A 5,807-nucleotide genomic window follows, 5' to 3' on the forward strand; every position below is an offset into this window, starting at 1 on the left:
AAGGCTGATCACTACTGAGAAGCTTAGGTGTTGTAGGGTTTATCCACTATTCCTTTCCTTCTGTAATTGATGGATGGATCTGAGACAGAATGCACAAGGAAACTTGCAATCTACCACTAACAAAAGTGGGCCACAAGGGTGTCTTTGGATTTAGAACCACTAATAAAACAGTTTTCTGTTTGACTGTGTTGTAGTCATCTCATCAATACAGTACTCTCTGTTTCATGAAGGCTGTCCTTAGTTATTAAGTTGTATGTTGGATTAAATGCAATGTTGCTCACATAAAACAAAGGCACTGTCTGTGTGTTAAACGGAGAACATTTTTTACAATGGTCAACTAAGGATTCACCATCCTGGCCCACCTGCCAGAACCCATCACCTTGAGAAATGCCCTCTTGATGTCCTTGTTCCTCAGACTGTAGACCACAGGGTTGAGCAAGGGTGTAAAAGCATTGTAAAAGAGTGAGATCTGCTTGTCTCGCTCAGGGGAGTAGCTGGAGTTGGGCCTCATGTAGATGTAAGTGGCTGGAATATAGAAGAGTATAACAACAGTCAGGTGGGAGGCACAGGTAGAGAAAGCCTTGCAGCGGCCCTGGGTGGACTTGATATTGAGAATTGCCATGGCAATATGAATGTAGGAGGCCACAATGAGGGAAATTGGAATAACAACCACAAAAACACTCAAAACAAAATCCACCATCTCAATGAGGTGAGTATCCATGCAAGCCAGGCTACGTACTGAAGGACCTTCACACAAGTAGTGGTTGACCCTGTTGGGCCCACAATATGGCAGACTCATGGTGAAGAAAGTATGCAATAAAGAGGAAAAGAAACCACAGATCCAAGACCCTGCAGCCAACCGTATGCACAGGCCCCAGTTGAGGATGACAGTATAGCGCAGTGGATAGCAAATGGCCACATACCGGTCATAAGCCATGACAACAAATATGATGCACTCAGTCATACCCACAGCACCAAACACATACATCTGCAGCCAGCAGCCAACAAAGGTGATGGTCTGAGAATGAGCAAGAAGATGAACCAACATCTGTGGCATGGTGGTGGTGACATAACCCATATCCAACAAGGAGAGGGTACAGAGGAAGAAGTACATGGGAGTGTGCAGCTGTGTGTCCAGACAGACCAGCATGATGATGAGCCCGTTGCCCAGGACTGAGCTCAGGTAGATGAGAAGGAAGACAATAAAGAGGATGCTGTTGGTTGTGGGGTCACTGGAGAAGCCAATCAGGATGAACTCAGAAACCCAACTTTGGTTCCATCCTAGAATCATCCACATGGTGGAGGCTGTAAGAGAATCCATTATTCTATGTGTCACCTAACATATGCCAGCAATAGAGGCAGAAGGGGAGAGATAGGCTGAGGAGAGCACCCAAAGGTGAAGCACTGATACTGTTCCATGGACTAGACAGCTTAAATCTGTGTCTATCTCCAAGTTCATGGGATCTGACTCCCTGCTCTCACCACCACAGTCCAGACACACACGGTATATAAACATACATGTAGACAAAACACATATGCATAAAATTAAAAAATAACAATTTTAATATAAAAAAGGATGGGATGTGGCTTCTGAGGTCAGTGGTCAGATCCTGTGCACTCTTCTCAAGTTACTGAACTTGCCAGTGCCTCGGTCTCTTCATCTATCAAATGAAGCTGATGACAGTCATATCTCGGGATTATGATGAATATCTAAAGCATCTCGGGCTCAAGAGATGGCTCAGTGGTTAAGAGCACTGGCTACTCTTCCAGAGTCCTTGAGTTCAATTCCCAGCAACCTTATCTGTAATGGCAGCTCACAACCATCTGAAAAGCATCTCACATCACTCCTGAAAATGCCACATAACATACGACAGGTCACCTGCTCTCTCGCATTCTGGATCCATCTGTGGAAAGACAGAGACAGAGGATCCCACAGCAAGCGGGCTAGTGACACTCACTGAAATGACGGACACTGGGTTCAACTGAGAGACCCTACCTCAATCAATAAAGTTAGAGCAATTGAGGAAGAATCCCATGTCAGTCTCCAAACACACTCACACACACTCACATAGACACCCACAGAGAGACACACACGTACGTACACATGCATGCACATACACATCAGACATATACAAAAAAGAGAGTAGACAAACAGATGACGCAGACAGAACCTATGTCAGTTAGACACAGGCCCACACACATACAGTCATAAAAGTAATGACAGATGTGCTTGCATGTAATATACTGCAGACATTGAAGTCTTCCCAGGGGATGTGGGTGGCCCCTGTCAGTATTCAAGCATGAAAGTTCTTTCTTTCTTTTTCACTTCCAAGTCCCTCTACCCATGAGAAAAATCAATTTTGGACATACTGTAGATTCAAGTGGTAAATCTACAACAATTAAACATTTAGAATAAAACCTGATGAACATATTTACCATTTTATGGTAAACCAAGGTAAGATTGCTTTACAAGACCACATTCCATGGAGGGAAAATCCATGGTAAGTCAGAAACCCAAAAAAGAAGTACTCAAAATATTTATACAAAGACAGAAAAGCACAAACATAACATCAGACGCCCCAGTTGAACAGAGAACGCTATTGAAGGCATTTCGTGGAGGCAGCTGTCTATTAGGCACTCGTGAGGGTAAGAGGTTCTCAGCACCATCACTCATCTGGACATTGCAGAGGAACACCACAGGGCCACGCCCACCTTTGCTTCTCAGTCTCACATCCCCACACACCTACCAGCACTGCTGCAGTAACACATGTCTAGTATTAACAAGTGTGAGTAGATCCAATGGGGGAGAAAATGAAAATGATCTATTTAGTGTGTATTTGAGTGTGTTCCCAAAGGTTGAACACATTCAATGCATTGTCCAGGAATACAAATACTAAGTATAATTCTAAAATAGGTAAGCACATAGACACATACAAACATGTGCTCAAGGAAAGACATGTAAAGGAAATTTCCAAACAGTGCTCTAATACCCTGAGCTAGGGCTCCACTCCTCTGCTGATGAGTAAGACAATGCTTAAGGCAGGAGTTGCTTTTGATGGGAGCAGAAACATGAAAGAGACTTGAGCCATCCCCAGTCTTCACTTTCCTTGTCCCTATCCCCTCTCCTGACCAGTCACTGCTCATCACCCTCACAGCTAACCTTCCTGTCACCCAGGTCAGGGGACCATCCTCTCCTCTGGCATTTCTGTATCTGTTTCTGTGTGACCCTTGCCTCTAAATTTTCCTTCTTCAATGCAGTCTTTTTTTTATTTAAAATTTTCTCAAGGGCTGGAGAGATGGCTCAACAGTTAACACTGGATACTGTTCCAGAGGCCCTGAATTCAATTCCCAGCAACCACATGGTGGCTCACTATCACCTATAATGGGATCTAATGCCCTCCTCTGATGTGTCTAAAGACAGTGACAGTGTATTCATATTAAATAAATCAGTCTAAAATTTTTTTAACATTTTTTGTACACTGCACTTTGAACATTCTTCCCTTCCTCCAACTTCTCCCAGATCCTCCCCACTCAACTTCATGATCTTTCTCTTTCCAAACTCTCTTTCAAGAAAAAAAAAACACCCAGAAAAAACAAACAAGCAAGCAAACAGAACAAAACCATGGGGTCACTTTCCTGTTCACCAACTTCTCCTGACCATGTGGCTTATCTTAGGGTGTGACTGATTGATATACCCAGTGAGACTCTACTTGAGAAAAATAATTTCTCCATTCCTAATGGGAATTAATTGTAAATAAGTTCTTGTTTAGGGGCAGGACTTTATGTCCACTTTCCTTTGTCAGGGCTGGGCATTCATCTGCATCAACACATTGTTCATGAGACTGCTGCAGGGGGTTTTCGAGTATTATCAAGCTGGTCCTATCTGGCCCCAGCTGAAAGCCTTTTATCAGCTCTGAAGCCCCATCATATGAGGCAGACGCACTGTTCATTCCTAACCTGCCTGTTCTGTGAAGTCTAAGCCTCGGGATGCAGCTGTGTCCTCCACTTCCCCTGTTTCCAGACACAAATCTCCATGCAAGCTCTCCTGGTGTCCTGTACACACCTGCTTCTCTTCCATTTTAGAGCAGTTGTCTAGCTTCTCATTATGGGGGTAAAGGTGGGAAATCAAATGCACGGATGAACACTGTGGCCACAGCTCAGCAGAAAGCCTTCCCTTCTATGCTACCACTTCCCATCCAAGTATTTTACCCAAGTATGATAAATCCTACATTTCTTATTCATTGGCTGATTACAGTCTGAAGAATCCTAGAGAAATCTTTCCTTCACTGCTATTAACTCCATTCCCAGACCATTTAGAAAGAATTGACTACAGTAGGGTATGATTGAAAGGATGATTTTCTAGCCTTTGAAATAATAAAAAAGATCACTAATATTTATTTTAGATAATTTCTATATTCTAACCATTGTTCCCCTAAATTTAGGCTAACATCATAACTCACTGAAAGAAGTGTTATCTCCAGTGTGTTATAGATGGAAACGTAAGCCTGGAGAGGGCAGTTTGTTCCAGATTACAACATTGGCATGAGAGAAGTAAGTGGGCGATTAGGTAGTCCCGCCTTAAGTCTGTCTCTCAGTCACTGCCTTCTCTGCTCTGACACACAGACTCTCAAGTGGGAGGTGAAGAATGCAGTCTTCAGTGTCCTCTAGTTGAGCTCAATGAGATGCTGCACAGACCAGAGCTCCTAGATCAGAGCTTATTGACTACCCACAGACAAGCTCTCCTGGAGAGAATTCCCTCTTGTGTGAGTGTGGGAGGCTCTGGAGTGTACTGGAAGTAGAAGAATCCAAGAAAAGAGTATCTGAGGTGGGGTTTCCACAGCGTGGGAAAATCATCCTGTCACTCACAATCTACTATGTTTTTCCAGCCCAGTGGTCTCTGATGTAGCTTACAGTGTTCCACCAGGCCTGCTGGGCCAAATTATGAGTCCAATATTGCAAATGAAGATATCAAGCTTGGATTACAGATTAGAAGATGCTAAACATGGTAGTCCTAACCTACAAAACTAGCAGCTGGAAGGCTTAGGATCAGTAGTCTAAAGAAATTCTGTGCTATGTCATGAGTTTGAGGTCAGGTTATGCAACAGCAGACTTACACGCCTCACCCCCAGAAAAGAAAATCATAATGGCTGTGGCCATGGCCACAAAGAGCATCAAGCTGTGACTCTGTGGTTTGGGGAGACACTTTCAGAGACACTGACCATTGCTGCTCTCTCATGCACAGGGCTTTCTGCTTCACTTAAGATCTTTGAGCTCAGGCCTCCACCTTCTTTCTTTATCAGCATGATTTGACAAACTCTCTGTAAATATTCATGAAGTTAGTAAAGGGAGGAAAGAGGAAAAAAATGAATCAAGGTTGAGACAGAGAAGAAAGAAGAGCAGGCAAAGGGGAAGAAATCTGGGAGTTTGAGATGTTTGCACAGAGGACAAGGAGATGGATGGCTTGCCTGCTACTCACCTGCAGTCCATTGTATGTCTGACCCCACCCACAAGCCAAACACCAGTGACCATCTTACCACTTGTAAATCCAGGGAATGTGTCACTCAGTGGCTGATTGTTAGTCTTGCAAGAACAAAGTTAAAGGAGAATTCCCCCTAAAGGAACAGAATTGAGCGGGACAGGATGATTGGCAGCCCAGTTTCCGAAAAATGCCAAGGTGCTACTGAATTTGAGGGGCTGAGTCTCCCGATTCCTCTGCAAAGACTAGGCAACCCTGGCTCCTGAAGGTGGTGTCTATAAAATCCTGCTTAACAAAGGCAAGCTTAGACATCTTCATTTCTTCCCAGTGG

The 5,807-nt window shown here is 43.9% G+C and overlaps 1 pseudogene; it reads right to left on the reverse strand.

Annotated features, from left to right (window-relative positions):
• Positions 1–345: 345 nt before the first annotated feature.
• LOC116095533 lies at positions 346–1,297 on the reverse strand (annotated as a pseudogene).
• Between the last annotated feature and the right edge of the window lie 4,510 nt (positions 1,298–5,807).

This window comes from Mastomys coucha, unplaced genomic scaffold (genome assembly GCF_008632895.1).
Source record: "Mastomys coucha isolate ucsf_1 unplaced genomic scaffold, UCSF_Mcou_1 pScaffold18, whole genome shotgun sequence".
Classification (NCBI taxonomy): domain Eukaryota; kingdom Metazoa; phylum Chordata; class Mammalia; order Rodentia; family Muridae; genus Mastomys; species Mastomys coucha.